General features: G+C 34.5%; 1 protein-coding gene across 1 annotated transcript in view; it reads left to right on the top strand.

Moving 5' to 3' along the window:
* Positions 1–16,891, top strand: part of LOC133849020 (RING-box protein 1-like) — a 123,237-nt gene that overhangs the window by 36,820 nt on the left and 69,526 nt on the right. The gene's annotated exons all lie outside the window — the stretch shown is intronic.

The raw sequence follows: 16,891 nt of genomic DNA on the forward strand, positions 1-16,891 counted from the left end.
GTCTACAGCAAGCTGTTGGTTTTCGTCGTGCAGCCATATTTTAAATGTTTCTGGATAATCGATAACTTGAGGAAGTGTTATCGATAAACGATAATCTGGTACTAAGTGCAGCTGGTGCATATTAAAGCTAGAAAAATACTTATATATGAACAGCCATATTTGAATGTTTATCGATAAACGGTAGCCTTACGATGTTATCGATAAACTATAATCGCATATTAAAGCTGAAACAACTCAAATATGTCTACATGCAGTTGTTTTTTATAGCTCAGCCATATTTCAATGAATATCGATAATCGATAACTTGATGGATTGTTATCAATAGACGATAATCTCTTACTATGTGCAGCAAGTGCATATTATTAGAGCTAAAACAACTCAAAATCAACAACAAGCATTTGATTTGCATAGTGCAGCTATATTTAAATGTTTATTGATCAACGATGACTTGAATGGGTGTTATCGATAAATGGTAATCTCATACAATGTACAGCTAATGTATATTGAAGCTAAAACAACTTTAATATTTCTACAACAAGTAGTTGATTTTCATAGTGCAGTCAGGTTTATTGATGTTTATCGATAAACGATAACTTAAATATGCAGGGTTGCCACAAAATTAAGGAAGGGGTTACCAATGTTGCTCTGCGCTGCTTTCTAATCTCTCCCATGTTTGAGTTATTTCAGGTTTTTGACACTCACGAGAATTTACGATGCAAATGGAAATGAAAATGAAAATGGGAATTGTTCAATTTGATGTGGCTTTTTATAGGGTTGCCACAACTCGTGCGCCTTATTTGGCCATTAAGTGCGAGGTATGTCCAACATTCAGCACCTAATTAACGCCAAACGAATAATTTTGCGTCCTCCCCGAGACACAAAAACTACACCAATAACTTTTCTTTTAATGCCCAAAGTAAAAGCAATTGGGGTATGCTCGACTGCCAAGATACCGGGTAATCAGCAGCTATGTGATAGAGCGTGACCAAGTCACGCCTCTCAAGCAGCCACTTACAGGGTAGGCGACAAAAACGGGCGCAACAAATCCACAGACAAAACTTTTGTCATTTGCACATTGTTTCCTTTTTTTTTTCGATTTTTTTTTTTTTGGAATGGAGTTTCCTTCAGTTTTTGTGTCCATTCGCTTCGCGCCCTTTGCTACAGTATTACTCATTAGCAAAGCTCGTTATTGTCAATAGTTGGGAGATAATTTAGTCTTTTGTTTCGTTTTTGTTGCTTATTTTCTTTAACTTCACCTGGAATCTGTTCGTGAGTCCTTTTTTCCCTTCCCCTCCCCGCACTCTCTATGTGTCTCGTCGTCGTCTCTCCATTGGACTCTATTATTTGCCCTGTTTTATTTTCAAAGTCATTACAAAAGTTTGCCGCATCGATAAATGGATAACCAAAACAGCAATAGCAACAGCAACAAGACCGAGAAAGGTGCTCGCAATGCCCTCGGGCAACTTTGTCATCATTGCCCAGTCGAACAACAACAACAACAGGAACAGGAGCAACAACAACAACGTATTGAAACAACAAACAGAAATTTCCAATTGACTGCGATGCTCCGCAACTAATTGGCAACAAATGAGCACGAAACCAAACTAAACCCAAACCAAAAACAAAAACTAAATGGAAAAGGAAAACGGAAAAGGGGGTGGGGGTAAAGAAGAAGAGCAACCAACTCTCTCTACCTCTTTCTCCTGACTCCTCCTTCGATAGGTTGAGCAAAACATCTCTCTAGTACTTCTCCTGTCCACCATCCTCCAATCTCTTGCCCCACTTGAAGCTACAGGTTAAACAGAGACCACAAAGCATCGACGAGTGATGCACTCGACGATGAGCTACCTTGTATTATATCCTAGACTAGGTGCTGTTCGGAATATATCATTTTGAATTTGGAATTTGTAATTTTACATAAGTATTTTCATACAAAGTTAAAAGAGCTATACAAAACCTATAAAAAAAATACTAAATACTGTAAATATACTAAATTTTAAAAATACTAAAGTTAGAAAAGGGCTATAAAAATTCTATAAAAATACTAATTACTCAAAATATACTAAATTAAAATAGTAACCAAATTTAAAGAGAAGGGCTATAAAATACTAAATGCAAAAAATACACCAAATATAAAAATACTAAAGTTAAATATACTAAATATAAAGTACTAATCTTGAAAAGAGAGAAAGGATATAAAACACTTAAAATATACTGAGTATAAAAAATTCTAAAGTTAAATAGAGAAGAGCTATAAAAAAGCTCTAAAATACTAAAAACTATTCAATGCAAAAAATACTAAATATAAATATGCTAAAATACAAAATACTAAAAATACTGAATATAAATAAATACAAAAATACCAAATATACAAATTTTGAATACTATAATTAAAAATGCTGAAAAATATTGAAATTCCAAATACTGACAAAACTAAAGGTACTAATGATAAACTATAAAAATATTAAACATATGTTCTATATACTATATAAAATACTAAATATACAATAACTAAATATACAAAATACTAAATATACAAAATACTTGACTCTTAAAAAGCTTAATAAAAAAAATATAAAGAAACATAAATATAAAAATATTAAATACTAAAAATACTATATATAATACAAATACTGAATACTAAATACAAAAAATGGAAGTAACGTAAATTTATGCCGAATAACAATAATAAGATTTGCATAACTAACTTAAGGTAAAACAATCTTTGAACAATTGAAGTGCTCATTTAATAATCTACATTTATTTTTTAGTAAACTTGAATCATTTTATAATGTGGAAATAATCATGAAGTAACTCACATTAAAATATTAAACATTTTGATGATTGGGCTGATATCTAATTTGTAATGCAGCAAGTCTAGTCTAGTATATCCCGTTTGCCAGAGAAGTATAGGGTATGCAAGGAGTTAGAGGTGCAAGCTAAAGGAAGACACTAGAGAAAGCGAGAGACTGCGAATGCATTCATTTAGATAGGCACCACCAAACAGAGAGTGAGAGAGGGAGAGAGAGAGAGAGAGAGAGGGGAAAGAGGAGCAGGCAACCTAAGGACCTAAGTACCTAAGGAGCGACCTTAAGGACCTTAAGCAACAATGGGTTTACCTCCAGTGGCAGCAAATCAATTAGGCAACGTGCAATGCAGCGTTGTTCTCTTCTCTGCTCTTCTCTTCTCTTCTGTTCTGTTGTATTAAACGTTGTGCCACGCCCCCTTCTTCTTCTTCTTGTGGTGGCTCGAAATAGAAAAAGTTGTTAATTGAAAATGGTGCGTATTTGCTGTTGTTGTTGCTTGGTTGCTGGTTGCAACTCGTTTTCCACTCGGTTGCAGCTTTAAGTTATAACAAGAACAGCTCAAATGACCTCTTTCCCCCCCCCTTCTCTTCCAGCGAATTGCTTGTTAATCCCTGACACGCTGCCAACGACAAACCAACTGAATTAACACATTAAAATTACTTTTTATTACAAGCCAAGAAACACACACACACACACATGAAGGGCAAACAAAAGAGCTGCTGGCAGCCAAAGTTGAGTAATAAAACGACAGGCAAACCGTCAAGAGTAGCGCAAAAACCTGAAGGATACCAAACTACAGTAGTCACTGACTAAGAGCAACAGATTCATCAACTGCAGTCGACCATTTTGCTTATACTTTATATGTTTCCCCCTTCGAACAGAACTGCATTCGAGACCTGAGCAAAAAAACATGTGCAAGGCAACTGCAATAATTTCTACTGTACAACCTGAAAGCACGAACAAACTAAATGCACACACTGATGGAATTGAGGTAAGTATTGACTATTAAATACCCTGTAAACAATGCTTACAACTCTTATCAAGTGTTGATAAACATTGCTGATCAAAAAGTTGATTAAATAGCTTGTTTTAATTAAGGAAAATATATGAAATAGTTCATTATGAATAGTATAAGAGTAAAATATTTGTTTGTCTTGTTGAGAGTTAAATAAGTTACGAGTTGCAAGTTGTATGAGAGTTCAATAAAAACAGCATACGAGTAAAATATACGCAAAAGATGCAGAAGATGCCGCACTTGATATAAGAGTTATAGAAGAGTTGTGTAATATGCATATAAGAGTGATAAATGAGAAAATTCAAATTAAAAAACAATATAAGCATTGTATTAGAGTGGTATAAAACCGATAAATGAGAAAATTGAAATTATAAAGGCACATTAAGATTAACATACGAGTGGTATACGAGTTGTATAAGAGTGATGAATCCGAAAATGCAAATAAAATAACCTTTATACAATTGGTGCAATATTTGTATAATACGGTAACAACGATAAATAAAAAACTCAAATTATGTAAGATCCTTTATGAAGTGCACTAGTTGTAAGATATTGTAAGAGCAGTATAAGAGTTGTATAAGAATAGTATACGAGTCGCATAAGAATGATAAATAAGAAAATACAAATTAAAATTAAAATACAATGTTTGTAAATATTTTGTAGGAACAGTATAAGAGTTGTATAAAACGCGTACAAGAGTTATAAATTAGAAAATTGAGATAAAAGCACTTTTATGATGTTGGAGCCATAGTTGCATGATATTTCAGCAACAGTATAAGAGTGGTAAAAGAGTCGTATATGAGTGGTTTATGAATATAATAAACATTATGAAATTAGAGCAACAAATGCTTCGATGCTTCTATGAATAATTTTCTTTTATTTTTTTGTGAATACTTTTCTTTCTCAAAAAATTCGTATACTATGTTCCAAACATTTGTTCAAGTCGAATATATCAAATTAGTCTGCAGTCTTTATTTTTAAAGATATTTTGTACATTCCGTTTATACATTTGTTTAATAAAGCGTTCTATTTTATATTCTAATTTCTTTTGCTGTTATTTGCCTAAAGTATTATAATTGTAAATAAATTAACGCACTGACAATAACTGAGATCGATGCCACCCGATTTATCTTCTATTCGAACTGTAGGGTATGCAACGGCTGAAGAAGCCAAACGCTTTTGGCTTCACTGCGTGTCGTCCTTGCCCTTACACTATGTACTTGTGTGTGAGTGTGTGTGTGCCAGTGTGTGTGTGTGTGTGTGTGTGTGTGTGTGTGTGTGTGTGCGAGTGTGTACGTGTTTAGCTGAGGTGTTGCGTGCCTGTGAAATGTTTTGCGCCATGTGCGTGACTGAATGCCCGACTGAGTCCCCCCACAGCAAACATAACACACACACACACACATACACACACACACGCACACACACATACATCGAGTCTGCTATAGACATATGCATACACACATCTCTATGGCAGATATCTGGAGGCAAACTCCTTCTTGGGTTCTTGCCACACTCTCCACACGTAGCAGACGCTTAATCTGACTAAAGACACGAATTGAAATTAGAATCTGAATCTGAATCTGACTCACAATCTCAATCTGAATCTGAATTACAATCTCAATCCGTATCGAAAAATCACAACTTTGATTTCTGATGCTGATGATTATTATTCTATTTGTGAATGTGTCAAGTGTTTTTCTCCTTTCCCTTTCATTTTGTTCATTATACTATTTTGCTCTTCTAATGTAAACGTTTAAATTATATTGTACTTGGTTCAATGAAGAGCAAGTAAAATACCAATATACCAAGTATTGCCTTCGGTATATTCTATATATTCTATTTTTGCATTGCTTTTATATAATATATATAATATACCAAAACAATATACTGAAAAAAAATACTTAAATTTACCAAAGTATATTTATAGTTTCAATAATTTTGCTCTTATTCAATGTACTCTATCAATAGAACAACAAAATATACCAAAACATACTGAACATTCCACAAAAATATACTAAAATACACCGAATAGCAAAAAATCAATAATATAATATACTAAAACATACTAAATATACCAGATCCTATATAAGTATATTGATATTTATTCAATAAAAGCAAAACAATGCAACAACAAAGTATACCAAATCAATATACTGAAAAAATACAAAAATATACCGAAGTATATTTGTAAAGTTTAAATAAATTAGCTCTAACTCAATGTACTCTATATCAATAGAACAATAAAATATACCAAAATATATTGAACATTTAGCGGAAATATACTAAAATACACCGAATAGCAAAAAATTCAAAATTACTAAATATTCTAGAGACTATATACATAAGTATGTTAATATTTTCAATAAAGCAAAACAATGCAAGAATAAAATATACCAACGTAATATACTAACAAAATATATAAAATATACCAAAAGCTTTACTTGGTATATTGATATACTATTACATTTAAAATGTGCCGAATTGCCAAATAAAACCAAACCATTTTATTTTCATTATTTCGTTTCAATCTCTGCTGTCTTCTTATTCTTTAACACTCTTCTTAGCTTTCGTCTTTCCTTTCATTACCCACTTTTAACTGTCTGCTGATAAGCGTAAATACTTTAAATTTCACGAGTAGACACAATAGAAATTCATATTAAATATACTTTAGCCAGCAACTAAAGTTGTTTTGGCATTTAAAAGTGCACACTTGAGCTTAAAGCACGATTGGGGCAGCAGTCAAAGATCTGAGGTTACTCAGGGCAACTATTGCAGCCACAGACAAATGTTGAATTATCGGTTGTGCACACACACACACATCTAAGTATTGGAGCCGCAGGTAACCGCAAAATGCAATTGAAGAAGTGCAACAGCAATAGCAACAGCATCTGCAATGATGACAGGGAAAGAGAAGATTGTGAAGATGCAACCTGCTAGCTTCGCTGTTAGTGGAAGGTCAACAGCATCGATTCAATATTCAAAATGTAATTTAGCGTAATGTACACACACACACTTACACACACACACTTATACACATACAGACACAACACCAAAGAGCAGCAGCAGCAACATCGACTCGAGCAACAGTTGCAACCTGAGACGCAGCAATTGCTGTGCGATAAAGTCTTTGCACCTTTCAATTGCCTGGTTGCTGCTGTTGCTGTGGCAACAATGGATTTGATGCCGGCAAATGCAGATAGAAGATAGCAGATAGCAGATAGTGTTTACACCTGAAGGCCACAACTCAACATCAACATCAGCAAAAGCAACATCAACAATCAGAGAGAGAGAGAGAGAAGCGCGCATAATAATCAGCTTTCTATAACAGTGAAAAGTTCCTGCAATACTTTAAATTAAAAGAGATCGCGTCATCAAAAATGATTGCTAGAACAATTTTGAATTTGTTTCTAGACCTGAAGTTAGCATTTATCGTATAAGATAAGATTAATCTGTGTGCATATTAAACTCTACTTAAAAATGTAACGAAGTCAAAGGCGAAGTAAAAAGATTTGTTTTATAGCCTCAAGTTAATATTTATCCCACAGATAAAATTCTAAAGAACCTCAAGTTAACATTTATCCTACAGATAATATTATATAAGTCTGTGTAAACTTCGAACACTAGTTAAAAGTTAATCGAAGTCAAAGGCGAAGCAAGAGGATTTATTTCTTAGCCTCAAGTTAATATTTATCTTACAGATAAAACTCTAGAGGATTTCTTACTCGACCTCAAGTTAACATTTATTGTACAGATAAGATAAGTCTGTGTAATTTTTAAATTCTAAAACATTTGCTTGTCAACCTCAAGTTAACTTTTATCCTAAATAAAATAAGTCTGTGTAAACTTTAAACTCTAGTTAAAAATTCAAGAAAAGTCAATGACGAAGCAATTGGATTTGTATTTCAACCTCAAGTTCAAATTTATCGTACACATAACTTCACAAAACTGATTTTTTCTAATTCTTAGTTCGATCTACAAAAATTAAGGAATCTATAAGAAGTCACAGGTGAAGCAAGGGAATTTCTTTCTTAATCTCAAGTTAACATTTATTTTAAAGAGAAAACTCTAAGGGATTTGATTCTCTACCTCAACATTAACATTTATCGCACAGATAAGATAAATCTGTGTAATATTTAAGCTCTATATGATTTGTTTCTCAACCTTAAATTAAAATTAAAGCTCAGATAAGATATGTCTGTCAGTTTGAAGTTTTTAGGAAGTCAAAGGTGAAACAAAAGGATTTGTTTCTCAACCTCAAGTTAACATTTATCCTACAGATAAGCTAAGTCTTTGTAGTTTTTAAACTATAGAGAATTTGTTTGTCAGCCTTAAGTTAACATTTATCATACAGTTAAGTTATCAAGCGTACAGTTGAGCAACCAAAATTGATTTTCAAAGTATGAGTTAACTTTATCTTTAAAATTTAAGAAATCTATAAGAAGTCAAAGGCGAAAAAAGAGAGTTGGTATTTAAACATCAACATTTACATATATGTTTAGTATAGTTTCATATCTAACTCTTCATTTACTCAAAATATTCCCCCACAGTCAATCTATAAATTTAACAATGACAAGGCAAAGAAATAGCATAACTTAATCTATAATTTTAATTTTTCAAATTGTAAAAGTTATTATGTTTTATTTATTTCTATTTCTGATAATATTGCAAGCAAATTATCATTTATATTATGATTGGAGTCATTGCTAAACAGAATTGTTATCTTCACCATAAGTTAAAGCGAACTTTAAATAACCAACGCTTTAACTTGAACGTAATTGAATGCTTTAACTGTCTCTCTGTCTGTCGGAACACCTACAATTCTGTGACTATTTGTAGAGTTTCATAAGTTGATTCGAAGTAGCGAGAAATGCCGATAGAATTGCATTCAATGCGACATTCGACATAACACTTGGAGAGTTTGAGTTTTATTTTTGGCTCGTGTGCACTTTTGCTTCCTTTGCTCCACTCGCAGTAAACGCATAAATGTTTTGCTATGATAAATATGCCAAATAGTTGGCAGAATCTTTGGGGCGCCGAAAGGAAAGCAACAACTACTGGGAGAGGGGCAGGGGCAGGGGCAGAGGTGTGGCGTGTGGCATGCAGGGCGAAACAAGTCGAATGCATAAATAAATAAATAACAATTTCAATGCTTGCTGCGCTATCAAAAAATGGCTGAACCACGATGCTTAACCCTTGAGTGTGTCCCCAATGGAATTGCTGAATAAATGCGTTTCAATGCAAGTTCCTTGGCAAGTGGCAGCGCTGCAGCACTCGCTAGAGTTGCCAGATCGTTGAGAGTTGATCACAAACAGTGTTTGCACATCTTTGTTGTCACATTAACTTTGACGATAATAATGCTAACTTTCAGTTAAAGTTGCATGGCAGGTGGCAACGCCGACGTCGTTGCCAGAGCGTTGAAAGTTTATCAACAACAATGTTGCCATCTTGGTGGATAATAGTGCTGATTTAAGTAATAATAAAAAAATGTTTTAATGCAAATGGCAATGCTGCAGTACTCGCTAGAGTTGCCAGTGCGTTAAGTTGATCAGCAGCAGTGTTGCCATCTCTTAGAGTGAACAAAATGATAATGCTTTGTCATCACATAAACTTGAACGACAATAATACTGATTCAAGTGTTAAATAAATGAGTTTCAATGCAAGTTGCTTGACAAGTGGCAACGCTGCAGCACTTTAAACAGCAGTGTTGCCATCTATTAATGGTAAACGAAATGATGATGCAGATTTTAATTATTAAAGTGGAAACTCTGCAGCAGTCTTTCTTTATGATAGCGTTGCCGGACCGTTAAATTGATCACGTAACAGTGTTGCCATATGTTTTGGTAATCAAAATGTTGATGATTTGTCATCACATATAAACTTGGACGATAATAATGCTTAATTACATGATAAAGTGTCAAGTGGCAACTCTGAAGCTCTTTATCTCTCTCAGATAGGGTTGCCAGATGGTTGAGAGTTGATCACAAATAGTGCTGCCATTTGTTTTGGGTAATCAAAATGCACTAATGCTAAGCCGATTGAATTTGCACTGCCGCCAGGCGTTGCCAGACCGATTAAATCACATTAGGATTGCTGCACTGAGCTGCTTTAAAGCGTCAATTGAGCGCACGAACTAACTGAACCGGAACTTGTTCATTAGCAGCATCAAAGTTGAGCTGCGAATGTGAATGCGAATGTGAATCGAGCATTCTACAACTCTTTTCTCGACTGCACTCAATGCCAATCAGTCAAGGGTTAAAACCATACACAACCTCTTATCTCTCCCACTCTTTTCCTCTCTCTGTCCCTCTCTTCCACTCTGTTTTTCTCGCTATGTGTTGGCAACACATTCGCTGGCAACTTAAATGCCAAAAAGACCAGGCCAAAAAACTAAACGCAGGCCGCAGGCAACGTCCTTCTTCTTTTTTTTTTTATTTCTATTTTGCTGTCCGCGTGGCGAGTGGAAATCAATAAATAAAAAAAGAAAATTGTAGAAAATAGATAGATATTGAGTGGAGAAAGAGCGAGAGAGAGATAGCTGGAAGTGGTGGCTAAAGCTAAAGCTAAGGCTAAAGCATCCGTCAGATACACGCAGCGTGAAAACCTTTTAGTTATATTAATTTCAAGTTCGAAGCGCAAACAACACTTGCAGCGCCACCGCACAACACAACACAACACCACAGCACCTTGACTGCCACGCCCATCACATTTTGATAGCTTTCATACGCGAAAGGCGTAAACCAAAAGTCGTAAAACTGTTATGAGTTTTGCCTCCTATTCTCTCTATCTGTATCTGTATCTGTATTTTTGTGTTCTTCACATACCCTGTATTTTGTTAAAGAGTGAATGGGTTCGCTTGTGACACCCAAAACTATTCTATAGCTGACCTTGAATCAGATTGATACAACATTTCGAGCAATGTGATAATCATCTTCAGTAAAATTTATTAAATTTGTATTATTGATTTATTTAAAACTATTTATTATGCAAATAAAATACAATCAAAATTGTTTTGTGGTCTAGGAAATTATTTAGAAATTTCAAATGTTTAATTTCACCTTAATAAACATTAAATACTTAAAAAAAAATCTCATATTTCCCTAGTGTTTAAAAAATATTAAATGCTAAATACTACTTTATACTAATACTATTACTAGTATATACTATATTATATTTCAATAAATCGCGAATTTCTAAAGCCTTTCTAAGAATATTAATACTAACAATTTCTATTAACTTTTGTACACAGAAGTACCAAGTTTAGATTGTACTATATTATACACTAAATACTACTACATACTAATATATATAATACTATATACTGTTATTATATACTATATACTAAATACTGCTACATTCTAATAAATACTATTTTATTCTAGTATACACTATATACCACTTCATGTATATACTTTATACTGATATTATAACCCATATACTAAATACGATTGCACTCGAATATACAATATATACGAATACTGGTATATACTATACTAATACTAATACTAATATATACTATATGAAGTAGTATATAGTATATACTGGAATAAAATAGTATATATTAGAATGTAACAGTATTTAGTATATACTACTAGTAGCATATAGTATAAACAGAAGTACATTATACTATATGCTACTAGTAGTATATACTAAATACTGATACATTCTAGTAGATACTATTTTATTCTAGTATATACTATATACTACTTAATACAAATACTTTACTGCTAATACTGCTATTAAAGACAATATACTAAATACGACTAAACACGAATATACAATATCTAATAATACTAGTATATAATATATACCAAATATATACTGTCATTATATACTATATACTAAATACTGCAACATTCTAATATATACTATTTATTAGTATATACTGATATTATATACTATACATAGTAAATTGTACTACACATTAAATGCTATTTACTAAAAATATATACTATATAAACTACATCGCAAATTTCCGCTTAGAGTATGCTTAAAGTCAACTCAAAGACACTCACACTTTGCACTTTATTTTTTTACTTCAATTTGCTCCACTTTCAAGCCTGCATAGTCTCCTACTTCAACTCAAATTGTGAATGGAAGGTTGCCTGCCTGATAGTTACAATCGTTGTCCAACAACAACCAACTGAGCTGAGATGCAGAGAGAGAGACAGAGAGACGGAAACCGAATGCAGACCTTGGCCCTCAAATTGATCTTGTCGCATAATTTCAACGGCAAATTGCTACAGCGATTTATCTTGTTGCCAATTAGCTGGAGATTTTCGCAGCAGAGACCCCAATAACAATTGCCGTTGGCGTTTTTAATTAGAAAATGCGCGCAGACAAAAAGCCAAAAGGCTGCCCATTCCATTTCCCCAACCCCCCACCTTCCTCCTGCCTATTGAGTGTGCTTTGGTATGTGTGTGTGTGTGTGTGTGTGTGTGTGTGGGTGTCTGCTTTAGCAAGGTGTAAAAACTAATTACATTAAAACTGCCACGAATTCAATTGCATTGAGGCTGTCTCTTTCCCATCTCCCTTCCCCCTCTCACTCGCTCTCCCTCTCCCTCTCTCACTCATGCGAGTGTGCAAGGTGTAAGCTGACGACGACAATAACAACAAGAAATTGCGAGAGAAGAGCGCGCATACGAAAAATGTGCAGCATACTTTTCGGCGTTGCGTTAATCAAAGCCAAATGGACGAAACGGTTGAGTTGATACGGACGAAACGGACGAAACGGTTGAATGGCGTATTGCCTGCTGCCAATTATTGCTTGCACATGAAGCAAGGCAGCCGCATGCATATGAAATACTCGAATACCCTTAATAAGAAGCAGGCAAAGGTAACACAAATAGTTAGGAAAATATGAAAGGGAAATTGCATTCTCAATGTTTATTTAATATTTAATATTTATTAAGTGAAGAGCCTGTACAACTTAATAAGTACTTTAACAACACAGGAATAGTAAATGAATAAAGGGTAACGTTTAAAATAATACAAAACATAGCGAGTAGAAAGTAACGAGTAACAGAGTACAACGAGTAACAAGGAAAATGTTAGGAGTAGACATTATAAAGTAACTAGTAGCCATTAAAAAGTAACGAGTAGGGCTGTAGAAAATAACGAGTAACAAAGAGAACGCAACGAGTAATAAGGAAATGTAACGAGTAGTCATTAAAAAGTAACGAGTAGGGCTACAATGCAGTTAAGCTTGGAGAAGTTAGTATTGAGTAGGGAATAATAAGTAGAATGCAACGAATAAAAAGCTAAATGTAACGAGTAGTCATTAAAAAGTAACGAGTAGGGCTACAATGCAGTTAAGCTTGGAGAAGTTAGTATTGAGTAGGGAATAATAAGTAGAATGCAACGAATAAAAAGCAAAATGTAACGAGTAGTCATTATAAAGTAACTAGTAGCCATTAAAAAGTAACGAGTAGGGCTACAATGCAGTTAAGCTGCAAGCAGTTAGTGCTAAGCAGCGAGTAGTAAGAAGAAAGTAATGGGTAACAAAGAAAATGCAACGATTAGCATGCAAAATGTAACGAGTTGACAATTTAAATTATCGATTAACCCAGAAAAATTAAATTATAATATTTCAATCATTCTTAGTCACATAAAATGATTCAAATATTAAAGAAAAAACAGAAATAAAACTACAAAAATACTAAAGCTTAAAATATAAAACATTTTTCAATTTATGAAATATGTATCGTAAGCAAAAATAAATATAGTCAAAGTCATGCTAAACCTGACTTTATATTAATAACAATAATATGCTTGCAAATCTAAATCACAAACCCAGATAAAATCATCAACGAAGCAGAGCATTAAAAAGTCAATTGCTAGTGTTAAATTTTGTATATGGATTTGTTGTGTGTTTGTTGCTGTGTTCGCATTGTCGTTTTGCTTTTGCGACTGACTTTGCTTTCAATTGTAATGTCAAGTGATTGGTTTCGGGTTTTCAGGTTTGATTTTCAGTGGCAAGGTGTCTGCTGGGGTCTGGGGTTGAGTGCGATTTGCGTTGTGACTTTGATTGAATTGCGTGGGCATTTAATAATGCAACGAGCAGAGAGCAGAGAGCAACGAGACGCCGCCACTCAAATTTAGCCGAGACATTTGAATTGAATTAGCAAGGTTTTTCTCTTGATTGCTTTTCCGGTTCTTTTTTTTCCGCTTTTCACCCCACTCAATTTGCGGCTTTTATTTAATTATTACCGCGTAGCAACAACAACAACAACAACAACGAGTGGCGAGTAATTGAAAGTAAAACCCTGTTCAACATGCTTTCCATTTCAGCAATTGTTAAAGTGTGTGTTTTGGAATATTAATTGAGGCGTAAATTGCAATACGCGGCAAGTAGCCATTAACAAGAGAGGAGTAAATAAAATAGATTACTAAAATAATTACTAACAAATCATTAGTAACAACTCCAGCAATAGCAACGAGTGGTTAGTATGAAGTAGCGTGTAGTATGTAGAAAGTAACGAATAACTAAGAAAATTCAACGAGTAACGAATAAGGAAAATGTAACGAGGGACTATTATAAAGAATCAAGTAACCATTAAAAAGTAACGAGTAGTATGAAGTAGCGAGTAACCAAATGTAGCAAATATCACATATCAAGTAATGAGTAGGAAATAAAACTAGCGCTGAAAAAGTACCAAGTAACGAGTCAAAAGTAACGATAAGGGAGTAGCGAGTAAAGAACATATAGAAATTCACAAATTCATCATAATATCAAGAAGCGAGCAGCAAGTAAAACTAGCGTTTAATAAGTAACAAAGTAAGAAAGAGTCGAAAGTAGCAGCCAGCAGCGAGTAACGAGAAGGGTGTAAGAAGCAGCGAGTAAAGAGTATCTTGAAACTCATCAGCATAATATGCATTGTTGTAAATCAGTTGACACATTTTCGCCTGCGGCTTTATTTATGCGTGTACGAATCACAGTTTGGAATTGAAATTAAGGAATTGTGTGAGCTGAAGCTGTGAAATGAATGTCAAGACGAAAAGACAAAAGACAAAAGACATCAGACGACAAAACAATGGAAATGTGAAAAATCTTGCGAATTTTCGTATCGTTTCATTCTGTTTTTGTTCTCTGTCATTTGTATGCAAATGAAGTGAAAATCTAATTATGGAAAATATGCGCGAAATCTAATGACAAACAAACAATAAGCGAGGCGAGAGCGTATCACACACACAGACACACAAACAAGCCGAGTAGCGTGTGAGTGATTACATTATGTACACACACACACAGTCAAATAAATACAACAACGAGTGAGAGGGAGAGAGAGAAAGATGGAGGCGAAGACGACAATTTGTAATGCGCCAATAAGAATTTATATCAAAGCTTTTCGCAAGGCGCGCACACAGCACACGACATCAACGAGCGCCAAACGAGCAGGACATCACATAACGACAACGACAACGCCAAGGACATGGACACGGACACGGACTAAAGGGGAAGGACGACACAAAGGGAAGACGCTAACGTTGTCGTTGTTGTTGTTGTTGTTGTTGTTGATAAGCAGCAGCGAGCAGCAGCAACTTCGCGACTCAACGCTGATTGCCAGCGGCATAAAACAGCACAAAGCAGCAGCAGCAGCTGAAGATGAAGCTGAAGCTGAACGTTGTGGCTCAGAGTGAAGCTCCGCTAACTGAAGCTGAAGCTGACGCTGAGGCAGAACACGTGCTCGGTTTGGTTTGTCCATCCATCGTCGAGCGTTGTAATTCGCTGAAAATTACCGAATGCTGTCGCGCAGGCGTCGGCAGCGACGCGACGTCGTCGTCGTCGTCGTTGTCTCGTTGCTCGGCGGCGTCGTCGTTCCCCAAAGTAGAAGAGTGCGCTCTCTAGTATAAGAGTGAGCCAGCCGGCTAAAATACTGAGTAGAGTGTGCTTCAAAAGCGAGAACACTTTGTACGTGGGAACAGTTTAGTTGCCACAAATTTGGCAATAATATGAATTGTGAACTGTGAAATAGCAGTGCTTACTACCTACACTTTTAAAATTATACTCATTTTCGACATAAAGAATTAGTATTCTTTAAAAGTCATGTTGTTTCAGCAAATAAAATACTATGAATCGCAGAAAACAAATATAATACATATATATATTCTCCTCTCCGAAGTGGAAATTAGCAAAATAGCCCCAAAAGTATGCAACTGAAATTCGAAGTCAATCACGAAGTCAGCAGCTCAACTGCTCACTAACATGCAAAGACATTTAAATTTATGAACTCATTTAAAGTAACACAATACGACAAAAATGATTTATACAATTTTTTAACATTTACTATACTATTGTTCAACTTGTCATTAAATAAATATAAAATACTGTATCAATAGCACAAGCTCCTCCTTTCAAAAGCGAAATTTTGCTAAATACCCCCAAAAGTATGCAACAGAAATTTCGATTACACAGTCAGTAGCTCAACTGCTCACCAACATGCGAGATAATTTTCTATTAACTTATTTAATTCATTACAAAATAACAAAAATACTTTATGAAATGGAATAAAATTTACTCTTACTTAATATACTACTATATATAAAATACTACGACATGAATCACACAATATGCTCCTCTCAAAAGAGGAAGTTTTCTAAATAGCTCCAAAAGAATGCAACAGAAATTTTAATCAGCAATATGCCACACAATTTAATTAATGAACTTATTTAAAGCAATACAAAAAACCAAAATACTTTATACAATTTATTTACATGCTATCTATACTCATTCAACCTGTCCTGAAATAAATATAAACTACTGTTTTAATCACACAAACAAATATATGCTCCTCTCAAAAAAGGAATTTTTGCGAAATAGTCCCAAATAGTATGCAACAGAAATTTCGATCACGCAGCTCAGTTGCTTAACAACAGAGGGAATTTTTGAAATATCCCCAAGAAAATTCCCAAAAGAACTTTTGCTACTTATACGCGCGAGCATCGCCGTCGCTTCACTTCGGCAGCGAAGCTGTTCGGCTTTCGCAGTCGCGTCGTGTTTTGTTCGTCGCTCGCGACACGAACGATGCCGACGGCAATTGCCGACGTCGCTGTTGTCGTTGTTGTTGTTCTT

This window comes from Drosophila sulfurigaster, chromosome X (assembly GCF_023558435.1).
Source record: "Drosophila sulfurigaster albostrigata strain 15112-1811.04 chromosome X, ASM2355843v2, whole genome shotgun sequence".
NCBI classification, from domain to species: domain Eukaryota; kingdom Metazoa; phylum Arthropoda; class Insecta; order Diptera; family Drosophilidae; genus Drosophila; species Drosophila sulfurigaster.